We start from the raw sequence: 14,936 nt of genomic DNA, 5'->3' as shown, positions 1-14,936 counted from the left end.
CGTGAGTTGGAAGGTAAAGGAATGAACATGTAGATATTTGTAATATAGATCGATAGGATTTATATATTATATTTTTGGAGAGAAAGCTTATAATAGAGATGCCATATATTTGATAGTGTACAGTGTTCCTTAGATGTAATGTGGGTGTCTTGAAGAATACAACTGGTGTGGTTGGGTTTCTGTTGATTTTAACTCTGATAAACTCCTGTGGCAGGTCCAGGGAGTGGTGTTTCTAAAATTTTTGTATTTCAGTTTATTGAAGGATGTATGATTAAAGTGTACACAAAAATTACTTTGCAAATGTTATGAAAAGATAGGCTGTAAATTGGTATGTACATAATTAACTACCTGGATTATTTTAATTCTCATGTAAAGTTTTAAGAAACCATACTCCTGTCCCAGTCTTTTGGAATCCCCTGCAGGGAAGGGGCTGATCCAGAAACTTGTTTCACTGTACCCATAGTTAGCTTTCTCAATGTCACTTTCACATCATCATTTTATCTAATTCCATCGTGGGCTTGAATACTTTTAAGGAATGTGACGTAGCATCGTGATAGCTTTGGAGCATTGCTGGTGTGATTATATCTTTCTTTAGGCAGCTGTTTCTGAAGCCAAGAAGGGAAGGAATTCATGAGTCCCTTAACTGGGAAACCTGAAATTTAAAAAAAGTACCCCCTTCATTCCCAGTGCTGCTCTCATAGGTTGTGTAGTCAAGATGATTTCTTTCCAGTATTTAAGCCCTGGATTGCACACTAGTGTAGTGGTTTTATTAGCCTTGCTGGAATCAAGAGTGCTGTGCAACTATTAAATGATTGCCATAAGCTTTTCTGGAAATGAAGTACAGTAATACTTATTTCATTAAGTACTGGAAATATTTTCTTGTAATAAGTAAAAGAATAAAATACTTGAATCTAGGGGGAGTCGGGTATGGTGTTATGTTATTGGGCCTGAATGTCAGGATATAGAGTAATTCCATACTCAATTCAATTGCTTAATGCTTGCTATCTACACTTGTGTTTCCTCGGTTGTTGCATGAAGACAATCAATTTTACAGTATTGCAGGATGTGAGGAATCTAATGTTTTATAAAGGCTGCTGGGTAGAGTTTGGGGAACACTGATACTGTCTCCCAGGGGTCTTTAGCAGAGATAAACTGAAATACTGACAGTTAAAGAACAGTAGAACTTGCATTTGTTACTCTCCAGTAACACCAGCTATTTTTTCTTAGTCTATGAAGTGAGTAGACTTCTACACTTTGTATGAACTAATATTTGTTCAGCTTGAGGCTATCCTTATGAAATTTGAAAGTGTAGATTTTTTATCTCTCTCTCTCTCTCTCTCTCTCTCTCTCTCTCTCTCTCTCTCTCTCTCTCTCTCTCTCTCTCTCTCTCTCTCTCTCTCTCTCTCTCTCTGATGATTTTTTAATCGGATGTGGGTTATTTCCTAAAGAAAAATTTTGGGGATCAGATTGTGTTCTTAGTTCACTTTGATTCTTTGTGAGCCTTGCTAGAGATAAGACAAGGGTGTGTTGTCTCTATCCCCAGTTTTATTGTGCTGTTTTATAGGCAAGTATATGTTAGTATACTCACATTTCCAGGTATGATCCTTACTAAGAATATCTTACATTCCTACAAGACCTCTAACATTAATGTTGTGGTGGTCTGGTTCCATTATGTGTAATCTAAAGTTAATATAGTCTGTTTTGCTGCATTTTTGGAGGTTAAGAGTACTTTGGTAATATCAGAAACAAAATTTCTTGGTTGCATAGTTAAAATTTTAAGTACTATATGTAGGTTTAAGAAGAAAATTTTTTTCAACTGAGGCTTTTTGTTCCGTGATATTTCTTTGGACTAAATTCAGTGGTCTGGTTAAACTGTTTTCTGTGATTGACTTTGTCTGTTAAGCAGAACTTTTGTGTACCTGGTATGCCTGTTTTCATTTACCAGTTCTTTGCATAAGTTTTTTTTTCATAACATAGTTAATTGAAATCCTGTTTTCATTAATAGGTAAATTGAGTGTTTGCAATGTTTGTCTGAATGAAATCCTTTTTTTTTTTTTTTTTTATTATTATTATTATTATTATTATTGAACCCGTTTTCAGACTTCAAATACAGAATTTTCCATTAAAATTTTTCAAACCCTCTGGCTCTACGCCTATTATTTTTTTTAAAGAGCTCTGAATACTTGATATTTATACCAGGCATATGTAACTTATACTCTCGTGAATAATACCTTTAAACTCTTCTTCAGTTGAGGTTTATTTTAGCTATTGTGGAAGATTATTTTATTATTGGTCTGTATTATTTTTTATGAATTAGTTTGTTGAGATCACTGAGACATGTCTTGACTCTGCCAGGGTTCGCTGTGCATATCATTCCCTCAGACTGTATTTTTGCTCAATTTGTTCCAAGCTCCAGTTTCATGATGTGGTTTGCCTTGATTAAATTAGTCTTTTGGTACAAGACGTTCTTGATTCTGGGTTTGGTGCTGCTGACATTGGGAACTGCATGTGAAAAATTGAGAATGCCTGATTCTGCTGGTATTTCTAAAAACGTTGTTTGTATATGCAGCTATTACTACATTAACTTGCAGTTGTTTTTTTCTCCCTTGTACATGCAGCTATTACATACTATATTAACTTCATTTTTTTTCTCCCTTATGCAGTTTCTTAATATTTTGCTCTCATTTTGGCTAACAAATACTCTGAAATACTTGTTATACATATTTAAGAATGAACTTTGCTTTGTTCTTGAATCAGTAATTTTAATGACATACCAAAATTTAACACCGCTTTATCAGAACTCTTGTTCTTGGAAAGTTGCTGGCCATGATTTTTGTCCAAGAGGAGGAGCATTAAAATTTTTCTGCTGTTTATCAGAAGCTGAAATCTTGAGGCTTTAAATTTTTACACAAATTTTACTTTGTAAATTTATTCTTGTAGCATATGGGCTACATGAATAAATTCAGTATATTTCTTGGGGGAGGAGATACAATACTTTTACTATTACTTAACTTTTCTAATGATGCAGGCAAGTGAATATTAACAAAATTATATATTTTGTTAATGAATATTTTGGTAAAATACCCTCAGATATTTTTCACAGTTTTCGTAAAGTATTGAAAAAGATATAAAGCGTTTTAAGGCAAGATTCCTTAAGAATTTCTCTGAATGCAGAGTTCAACAATTTATGATGATTATGACAGTTTTGTAATACTGCTGAAGTAGGTATTTGAAAGAAGGAAACTTTCATTTTAACTGTATACTTATAATGCAGCTACAGATCTTGGCACAACAATTGCACTCAACATATATTGGTTGCTTTCGTGCAGTACTCCTTTGATATCTTACTCATACACTTTCCCGAATTTTTCAGAAGTGCGCAAACACACAGAGTGAAGTCATTTTCTTGTCATTAGTTTGGAAGATTATCATGTGGTTGAACAAACATTTGTTTTGTTCATTTAGAATCACAAAATGTGGCAAAATCTTTTGTCTGGTTGAGGATTATTATTATACTTTAAAGGATTAGATTATCCAGACCTAAAAAGGGGAATGTCGGCAGAAGAATTATACTTTTAAAAAATTAAAGGGTATTTTTTTAGTCTTTCTTTTGTGTAGTCAGTTTAAATCTGGTTTTGTCTTTTGTCGATGATTTATTCATGGTCTTTGGAATTTGTGTAAAGAAGGTATTTTAGTGGTTAGATTTATGTCATCTTGTTTTCAGGAAGTTTTTTGTTTGTTTACATTTGTAAAGTGTTCATCTATTAGCATTTTAGTCTTAGTTTTTTTGGTGTCATGGTAACCGTATGCTTTGAGCTCAGTGCTTTTTGACATCCTCATAATGTTGTAAGTTTGATGAAGGTTTAATGAGCATTTGAACACAGTTTTGTTTATTTGGATTTCATTTAAATTTTGTTCCTGTCTTGGTCGTTTTATCTTATTATCTCGTCCATACATAATTTTAATCGAAAGGAGGGTTGTCATGTAAAAACATCAGCGTTCATGTTAAGCTGCATGGTGTATTTAAAAAGAATGGAAGTTTGCGTTTGTCTAGATTTGTGAGCAAACTTGTGGTGCTCCATTTACATATATTTTCAGTGGCTTTAAGAATTATATGGCTCTCTGGTCAACAGGTGACTTTTGGAATTGTCATGATTTTCATTATTTGGAAATCTCTGGCATTTTATGCAAATGTCAGTGGTCCTGATCTGACTTTTAGTTCTAAATGCTCGAGTTCTTTTAATCAGTTTAAATTCCAGAGAGTGAATTGTTTGTATTCATTATCCTTGGAAACTAAAAAAAATAAAAAAAAGGTGATGCAATAATAATCTGCTGATTTTTTTTTTTTTTTTTTACAAGTATGTTATTGTAAGAATTAAACTTTTAGTGTACTTAACAGTTATTGAAGTAAGATTGTATCACTGACATCAGTAATATCTATGTTTCCCATGAAGTAATTTTTTAAAAAAATAATTTAGTTTAAAGGCGAGGGCATGAAAAGTTAATTCTTAGTTGTCTCTTTGTCATACCGAGTCTTTGAATTCAGCACAGTGCATTCTGTGTATCCTTTGTATCCATGCAAGCTTGAATTATAAGAATATTACTGTTTAAACTTTAGGTGATGTAGAGTTCATATTTGCAGAGTGAGCAGCTGATTTGGGAGTTTATGTATCCCAAAATTCTAAAAAGACTTTCTTAATATAAACCCCGCCCAAAAACCGATATGCACTTTTAAGATTTAATGTGATAGGAAATGTTCCTTGAGGTCCTCTGGTTATGTTGAAAAAATTTGTTTGTATTTAAAATATTTACAGAGAAGAGGGAGCATAATTCATGTTTGTCATAAGTGCCATATCCTTGTTTGGCCTTCGTTATTGTGTTCTCAACTTGGTTGTGTACTGTTTGTGCTGCCTTCCTAGAAACTCATTTTTGAGTTGCCTCTCACCACGACTCTTCCTCTTGTATTTGGTGTATTGGGTGTTAGGGCTTCGTTTTTGTTGACTTAAAAGTCAGTACATTTTTGTTTTCCACTTACCATAGAGTAACATGTCCATATACTTCCTTCAAGATCAGTTTTATGGGAAATGTTAGGTGTTCACATTAAATGTGTTGGGTGTCTTTATAGTTTTTTAAATCCTTCGGCCAGCCTGAAGAGACTCTGAGCCTCATGTTTATTGTCTGGCCTTTTTTATACTTTATGTTTTAAAAGTAAAATTAAACGAGCAATACTAATTGTGCTGATTGATTTTTATGTAGTGATGTGTATATAATCCACAACCACATGTGCTTTCATAGTATTGTATAAGAACAATCAAATTAAGTATAATTTTAAGTTTTAATGACATGGTGAGGAGTTTTGATTTGTATATTTTTACACATTTTCGTTTGTACTTATGTGAAACAGAGAAAATGTATTATATAGAGGAGATAAATTTTCTGTACTGAATCTTGGTTTTATTGCAGATCCTGCCTTTTATCAATACAGTAGTATGTTAGTTTTGAGAAACTAGAAATTAATGAATTTTGATGGTCAGTAACCTTTCATTTGTCCCGTTTAAAGGCGTGGCTCCCTGATAAGCTATAAAGACCTATAGTATAAATAATGCTTGAACATACAAGATAGCCCACAGCTGACCACCATTATTCCATATGATTTTAGTCCTAAGTCAGACTGTACTTTCTGCTCTTTCAAGAGATGTTTTGACAAAATTCATATTAGCCTAGCAAAAATGAAAAAAATAATGCAGCTGCCATATTAGGAAATCGATAATATGAATGGTTATTAGTAACTGATGTACACCAGTAGAATAGGGAGGTTTTAGATATTATTCAGTGCCATTTTGAGTTTCCATTGTATGTGAACGTTTCTTTGCATTTTCCTAAGTTTATATAAGCTTGAGCTCCTAGTTTTTAAAATGTATCATCAGCAGCTATACTCGGTTTTTTTCCATCTGTCCAGCCGCCTGTGGGGTTTTTGTATGGTAACACTGCGTCCCGGGCTTTAAATAGTTACGCTATGTGTAAGTTTTAGGTAAATAAAAGGATATCTGGGTGTACATTTGCAATTGAAAGTGTTTTCATAATTTACTGTATGCGAATTACACCGTTAATATTCGAAATAGGATATTATTATTGTTGAATGTAACTATTTAAAGCCCAGGACGCAGTGTTACCATACGCACCACAGGCGGATGGACAGATGGAAAAAAACCGAGTATAGTGAGAGAAATTGCTGAAAGTATTATTTGTTGAAATAGCAGAGAGACTGGACAAAGTGAAGTGTTATCACCCTCGCCTAATAATTGTTTCATAGAGCAGCTGCGAGGTTTTCCTCCAGTTACACCTTCTATTCTTAATTTCGCTTCTGTATCACTTAAAGATAAAAGTTTTGGAGACGTGTAGCTACAAAATACCGAGATTCATAGCAGAATGCACTAAGAAATGATATTAGAACACGAAGAGTTTACTGAGAACGTGGGCACAATGTGAAAAATATTGAGTTTTCCCAAAAAACAGACTAGTTCGTGGCTGGAATGAATAATAGATATGGCGATAACGCTAAGAGGAGTAGTGGGAAAGCCCAGGAAATCAAGAAGAACGGGATTAAGTTGGAATTCAAACGACAATAGTGAGAATTCACTTTGCGTTTAACCACAGTAAGGAAAAATCCATGTAAAAATGTAAGTGGTGATTATGATTGCCCCTAATAATCATATAGTTTTTAATCTGAAGTAGTGTCAGCGCCCGTCAGATTTCAACGTACACAGCTATGTGCAGTTACTTAAGGGCTGATTAAAATGATTATATTGTTCTTTTTTAGGTATCAGGCTTGTCTAGAGTTCACCTTTTTCATATCTGTAGAATCAACATTCTTTGGCAGGTCCTGCTAAGGTATGACGACTCCAACTTATCTTACGGAAAGCATCTTGATACAAGTTCATTTTGAAAATTAATAGACAGCATTTTGCTAGAGGGCCAGATTTTCATCATTTCAAAATTCCAATTCTTTCATTGTGAACAAAATCTAATAGCTTCATTCACTTGTTTAAACGTATACTTTTAGGTTCTAAATTTTTTCTTTTTCGTTTTATGGTTGCAGCAAAAATGTTTCGAGGCATTGATGCTCCTAACGCTTTGTATGACTCCCATATTTCACAAAGCGTCTTGTCGCTTGTTTGGGAGCTGGGCTCGATTCTATCCCGCACTTGTTTCTTTGTTCCATTTGGCCCGGGGTAGAGAAAGATATCAGGTTGGTTTTTTTTGGCTTGAAAACCACGGGAAAATGCTTATGAAGATCAAATTTGGGGTTTCTTTCAAGTCAGTTTTCTTTAGACTGATTCGATCGTGTTTTAATTTAATATTTATTTTTTCTGATCTATATTATATATATATATAGATATATATATATATATATATATATATATATATATATATATAATATAGATCAGAAAAATAAATATTAAATGAAAACATGATCGAATCAGAACTAAAGAAATTGACTTAAAATGAGAGAGAAATAGGCCAGAATTATAATTGTGTAATATATATATATATATATATAATATATATATATATATATACTATATATATATATATATATATATATATATATATATATATTAAGAAAAAACTAAATATTACATGAAAACATGATCGAATCAAACTAAAGTAGATTTGACTTAAAAAATGAAAAGAAAGACAAATAGCAGAATTATAATAATATATATATATATATATATATAAATATATATAATATATAATATATATATATAAATATATATATATATATACATACATACAAATATAATTCTGCTTCTCATTTTTATCTCAAGACGTCGTACCTCACAGCTAAGTCTTGGAAAATATGGTAGTATTCCATTTGGGTTGCAATACTGCTTAGTAACAGACAAGATATTCATGAAATGTGGCCGGTTGAAGTTTGTTTATGCATCTCGGTTGTATTAAGAGCTGTAAACCGCAGTATGTGGTTATCTGTTTGTGTGTGTGCGTATGCAGACGCGTTGGATGTCCACGTATTTATTTATCCGAAGCGCGTAGTCGTATTTGGCCACCCCTGTGGGCGTCGCTTGTATTTACGTTGACACAAGTGTTTGTGGAAAATTGGCAAGTGGCCGACAAAATAATATTTTCAAGTCTTAACTTTTTTTTTTTCTTGGTGGTCTCTGCAAGCTTAATGTCTGGCTTTATGATTATGTATATTTGACCTTTGTGTTACATCATTAGATTGCGCAAATCTTATTATCTTGTTTTTTCAGGTGTTCTGCGCGTGGAAATATATTTTTCTGTTTTTTTCGTCTTCAGAACATTCCGTTTGGGTTTTAATGGCCGTATCTTTTCAAAGCGGGCGTGATTTCGTTTTGTCATTTTTGCTCGTTTGTTTCGTATTAAGTTTTAATGCGTGACATTTACTTCTTTCTATTAGTGATACATTAAAAGAGCATTTTCGCTGGAATAACCCATGATCTTATTATGCTGGATCTACTTTTTATCCTTTAGAAAAGCGCCATATTCAGGTACATTTTTGAAACTATATTGGCAGTATGTCAGATGCTTTGTAGTACGTTGCATATAAAAGCTCGCCTTTGCCATCTGAAGCCAGCTAATGCTTATTTTCAAGAGGAGTATGAAGAGGAAAGCCACCAGCTCTTAACGAAGAGAGCCTCAAATCAGGAAGCGTCGTCAGTCGTCACCCCATCTAGAAAATCGAGAAGAAGAAGAAGGACACCATCCAGAAGCAGGCTTGGCGGGAAAGAGCATCAGGAGGCGCAAGGCAAACTCCGCTTTGTTTACCTTTTGGACGGATGATATCACTCGTGGTAATTCCTCTGTCCAACTGCGCACGAAGCCAGCCAGAGCCTTCTGCCTGGGTACGCCGTTAGACCGAGTGTCCTTTTAACGACACTGGTCATCGTTATCTGTTGATGGGGGAGGAAAGGGGTGGGGGGGGGGGGTCCTCGTTGTTGGAATCATTAGTCACGTCGTGAAAGATGGCCATTAACATTAATCTGTATTTGCAACATGGGAGGCACGGAGAGATGATGATTCGTTGGCGGATACTGGCTGGAGCTGCATAATGATACAGCTTGGACTTCCTGGTACGCTTTGAAGAGGCGATTGGCGCGTGTGTGGTTTTACCATTGAATGGTCGTTATGTGCTTGTGCCCCTATGCTGTTTTGTAACGGATAGTGTTTGCATATATGTTACATTTATTGGTTATACTTTACCATTTACAAAGATGTATTTATGCGAATAGTAATGAAACATGATCATATGTGTATATATATATATATATATATATATATATATATATATATATATATATATATATATATATATAAACTGATTCTTCTTTGTGTTTTGTACCGAAGATTGGATTTAAGAATACCTTGAAGATTTCCTGGACACAGTAAATATTGATGTTTCATCACATACACAACACGATTTCCTCTACAAAGGACTAATTAAGTATTCGAAAACACTGTCATGTAAATTTCCAGTAGTCTAAATTTTGTGTAATTGGATTAAAGTTATATTCGTAAAAAGTAACCGTTTTCACGCTTCATTTCTACATCAAAATTGGAATAATTCAAAGGACTATTATACTGTACTGTACAGTTTTAGTAATGTGTTTATTTCCTTTCTGTTTATTTTCTTCTGAGATGACATACACACAGGGAGCAGAGATTGCATCTCTACTTCCTTGCGTAATTTATGACATTCATTACTTTTATGGTGTATGTTTAGGATTTAACTCTGCTTGCCTAAGCAGGGTCCAAAGATAACAATCTCCACAAAGCGAAAGAGAAATAACAATATACTGATATATACACGCGTGGCCATTTAAAATTACAACTACGCCGAAGCAGTTGCTTGCAGTTCAAGCTCGTTAATGCGCGGAGGAACGTCTCATTAACATGTGCCTATTTTCAAGACGTTTAAGACGCGCTGACGCATCTGATGTGAAAGAGATCAAGGGATCACCGAAATTGACCGGATTTATGGGTCCTGTCGGTCTAGTGACAATGACCAGGACCATCGGCTTCCTGGTCGCCGTTTGTTTGGTTTGTTTGTATGGTGCTTTTACGTTGCATGGGACCAGTGGTTATTCAGCAGCGGGACCAACGGTTTTACGTGACTTCCAAACCACGTCGAGAGTGAACTTCTATCACCAGAAATACACGTCTCTCACTCTTAATACCATACCAACCACGCCGCTGAAGCGCTCTGGTCGCCGTTTGCAGGCTCCTGCTTTCATTGTAAACCGTTCGTTCTAGCTTTATTGGTTGCTGATTGAGCTCCTCTCGGCCGTCTAGGGCTGGAATACTAAATTGATTACCAAGATCACAAACATCACCTTGGAGCGCCTCTGTGGCCGCGATCGGTATGGTCTTGGCCTGGCACCTCGGTGGCCGCGAGTACGAATCTCGGACATTCCACTGAGGGGTTAGAGAAGTGTATTTCTGGTGATAGAAGTCACTCCCGACGTGGTTTCGGAAGTCACGTAAAGCCTTTGGTGCCGTTGCTGAATAACCACTGGTTCCATGCAACGTAAAAGCACCCATCCTAACACACATAAACAAGGTCAAAGAATGAATTTCTCCGGCTATCCCAAGCTTGTTGTCGATGCAGGTACCTATAGTAGATTCACATCACCCGTACATCTACTGTCTAGGCCAGTCCCTTACGACGCTCCTGATTGGCTGGAGAGGTGGAAGAACATAATCCTGCCTGTGTGAACTCTCGAGAGAGACAGAGTTTCCAGCCCTGTGATTGGCTCATTAACAGCCGAATCAGGAGCGTCGTAAGGGACTGGCCTAGATTTCAGATGCATGGGTGATGTCATGTGAATTATATACTATAGTGTCTTGCTGGATGAACAGAGCTTCAGAATTTTATGTGCTTTCGCTGTTTGTTAGTTTCACGAAGGATTTAATATGGATAGTCTCCTCCATATCCTAGTTTTTACTTCTGTATAGCGCAAGCTCACAAATATCGGAAGATTAATGAACGCCAAATTACGCTGAAGCGAGGTCTACATTATGACTGAATATGTCCGCCCACAGGTATAAGGCTTTTATCCACTACAAAACCAAGATTTCAGGAAGGAACTAGACACTGTCTACTTATTTAACCAGTAATGGGCATCAGGAGTGGAAGTTGAAGTATTCTGTGTAGATAGTAATAGAAAGTATTTAAAAGCCGGACTACTTCTAGCACACAGGACTAGGAGAAAGTTATTTTCCGTTAGGATGGCTTTGCTGTGAGTGATTGTGTATGCAGGCAGATCCAGTCCCAAATGAAAAAGAAAGGTTACGAATAAGGTTTAGTACCAATCCCTTGCAGCATACCGTAGCACTAATGGATGCTTCAGTGGATCACGATGAGTTCTGAAAACCAACAGAGTAAGAGACCAACGTAGGTTTTCATTAGACGCGAATCTCTAACTTACTTACGGAGAAACGAGCTTTTAACGCGCAGTACAGTACATCCCATTATAAGGAAAAAAGCGCCTCGGTGGCGTGGTCGGTATGGTGTTGGCGTGCCACCTCGGTAGCCACGAGTTCGATTCTCGGGCATTCCATTGGGGTTGTGAGAGAGGGGTTAAATGTGTGGTGATAAAAGTTCACTCTCGACGTGGCAGTCACGTAAGCTGTTGGTCCCGTTGTTGAATAACCATACTGGTTCCATGCACGTAAAAACACCATACAAACAAAACATTATAAGGAAATGAAAATTCGGTGTTGTTTAGAAATGTGCATGTTCAGGAAAAAATTATGAATACCTAAAGCACAGATGCGATGAACAATGATAACTTGTACGGGATACCAGAATTACCTGAGGTGGTTAGAGATTTGACCGTCTTTTAGTAGCTAAGGATGACTCAGCCTTCAACCTGTGGCGGAACTAGGGGGGGGGGGGGGGGGGGGGGGGGGGGGGGGGGGGGTGGGGGGGGGGGGGGGGTGGTTGGGGGGATTGCAAGGAGGGGCAATGCACCAGGGCCCACTGGCCTCATCATGTGGCTTAGTAGATTGATTTGGTAATATATTTGTAAATACGTTTAGGTAATAGAAATAATGAAAATATAAATAATGATGATGATCATAGCAGTAGTAGTAGTAGTAGTTTTTATTTTTATCGATAATTATATAATAATCATTACTCATTGTTACAACTATAATATTATTATTATTAAGTACTACTACTGCTAATAATGATAATAACAAAAATAATAATGATAATACTAATAATGGTTGTAATAATGATAATGATGGTATTATAGTATAGATAAGATAAAAGTTATGATGATAATAACACTACTAGTAATCATAAAATCTTAAAGATGATGATAATGATCATGATGACAACGTGACTTTTAATATTTTGTTAAGTTTTTAGCATATTCAACGTGCACACAATATATATACCCTTTGCTGAATAACTACTGGTTCCATGCAACGTAAAACACCATACAAACAAACACAATATATATATATATATATATATATATATATATATATATATATAGATATATATATATAATATATATATATCTATATATAAAATTATATTTGAATATATATATTATATATATATATATATATAATGTGTGTGTTTATACAATGTAGATGCATATAACAGGCATAATACACATACACACCCATAAATCACATAGATATATAAAGGTGTGTGTTTTGATTTATTTATGAACATTAGTTACTGGTAAATCAAGTGATGACAATTAATTTTGCTTTTCGTGATAGAGGCCCACTCAAATAATTTGTACCAGGGCCCATAATGACATAGTTCCGCCACTGAAATTCCTCTGTTCAAGACTTACTGTTCCTCTGTGACCTAATTTATGGACTAAGTAGTTCGTCGGTTTTTGTGGGTACTCACAGAACTTTTGGATGTTAAATCTCTCTATTGTAACATCCCTTCCACCCTGTTTAACCAATAGTTATTTAGTCTCTCTCCTCACCTTCCTCTCAACACTTCTGGATTACACATTTTCACCGCCTATCATCCACCACTCTCTCTCTCCATGAGACCAAAACCTTCCCAGAACACTGTGGTCCATATTCACCTAAGCCAACCTTTTCACTGCATCTTCACATACCTACATTTCTTACCCCTTCACCCCACGTAACTTCCTCATGTATTACTATAATTGTAGATTACACTAGTAATTCACATCACCAGCTTTCTTTCATTCGCATTCAGCCTCACTTCTACTAAGGAGAGTCGGTTCAACCTTCATGCAACCCCACTTTTGCTTCTAATCGTTTTTTATAGTCTAGAGAAATCCTAACTTCATTGTCAGAGGTTACACTACTCTCCGTTTTCGTTCCTGTGCACATGTTGGCCTAAGCATCCTTTATAAGTACTAACTCTTCATGTATAGGACAAAAGCTCGTTTGCCCCCTGAGAGAATCGAACTCTCGACCCCTGGTTTACAAGACCAGTGCTCTGCCCCTGAGCTAAGGAGGCTCGATGATGGAGGTTATATACAAAATTTATGATGCACCTGAATACTGTGCTATGAGGTAAGGTCGCTAGTTATGCTATTGGTTTGTTACCAGTTTCCTCTATAAGTTTACCACATTCATTCCACGCCAGATAATCTGGAGTTAAGCGATCAATCAATTCCTTACTAGTATATAACTATTCCGTTGAGACTTGTGGAGCTTCGTACCTTACCAGGCGTAATGAATGGCATTTCCGTTTTCGCGTGATGACGTCACGCTATGTCGACCACAAGTGTTTTGCCTGACGCTTCGATATATGAAAAACCGCCTATGTTAATCTCAAGATGAAATTGCTCCAGCTGATGAACGGATAAACAGTAATAAACTTCCCAGAAGATTATTATTAATTCTTGGTCATCTAGAAGTGGAAAGTTTGTACGAATGAAATATAATCTCCCCAACGTTCGATTGTTTCTTGCTCTTGAAGAATAAAAATTGTATTGCCATTACTAAAGTAGAGGGGTTTTCTGACCGAAAATGTAAATTGAATAGGTGCAGAAACACGTTCTTGGTTAATGGTCACTACTATGTGCCTGTAATCACTGTTATCAGTAATTATATAGTCACTTTGTGACCATAACTGATAACACTGAATTTTATCATTTAAATCTCGAATTTTTTTATTAAGGGATGGGATTTGCTCTGATATCTTCATTAAAAAATACATTGATTTTGTTTTCTAATTCTTCTAACCAATAGTAATTGTAAATATTGTATGTATATTTAATTTTGTAATAATTTGTAATAACTTACTTACTATGTAATGACTGATATGATTCTAATAAAAGATAAAAAAAAGTACCACAGGCACCACGCGTACACGCGCGGCCCACACACACATATATTATATATAATATATATATATATATATATATAATAATATATAATATATATATATAGATTATATATGTTTTTTTTATATATATAGTTATTATATATTTAATAAGTGGCACAGTGTCATTATTACAAAAGGCAATAACTTAATAATACTTAAGAAAAGGCACGAAAACGGATAATAAGAGAAGAAAAAAGATTTTCACAAGGAAAAGGAATACGATAATGATTTTTCTTAGCGAAGGGATTTTGTTACTCCAAACATTAGGCTTTTAGCCATCAGACATCTGGTTTTCATCTCCCCCAAAAAGCCTCTGTCCGTACCAGCGATTAGTGACCAACAAGAGATTATGGGCGACGAAGGATATCGCTCAGGCATATTCGAGAAATTGGAAACTAGTACTCTCATTAGCGCCTATGACTAATCGCCGTTCCTTTCGTGAACAGGTCAGAGAGAGCCATCTGGCATACGTTAAAAAGGAATTCTATGACCCGTTGTTCAAAGGAGGGGAGTGCCGAACTCTTAAGTGCTCCACCCTCCCAAATATAGGCCT

At 35.6% G+C, this 14,936-nt stretch overlaps 1 non-coding gene across 1 annotated transcript; it reads right to left on the bottom strand.

The window, feature by feature from the left end:
* Positions 1–13,438: 13,438 nt before the first annotated feature.
* Trnat-ugu (transfer RNA threonine (anticodon UGU)) lies at positions 13,439–13,510 on the bottom strand. The gene has a single exon. It is a non-coding gene; the product is annotated as a tRNA-Thr (tRNA).
* Between the last annotated feature and the right edge of the window lie 1,426 nt (positions 13,511–14,936).

Source organism: Macrobrachium nipponense, chromosome 42, assembly GCF_015104395.2.
Source record: "Macrobrachium nipponense isolate FS-2020 chromosome 42, ASM1510439v2, whole genome shotgun sequence".
NCBI lineage: Eukaryota > Metazoa > Arthropoda > Malacostraca > Decapoda > Palaemonidae > Macrobrachium > Macrobrachium nipponense.
Note: the sequence above shows the minus strand (reverse complement) of the source record. Positions and strands in the feature narration are given on the sequence as shown.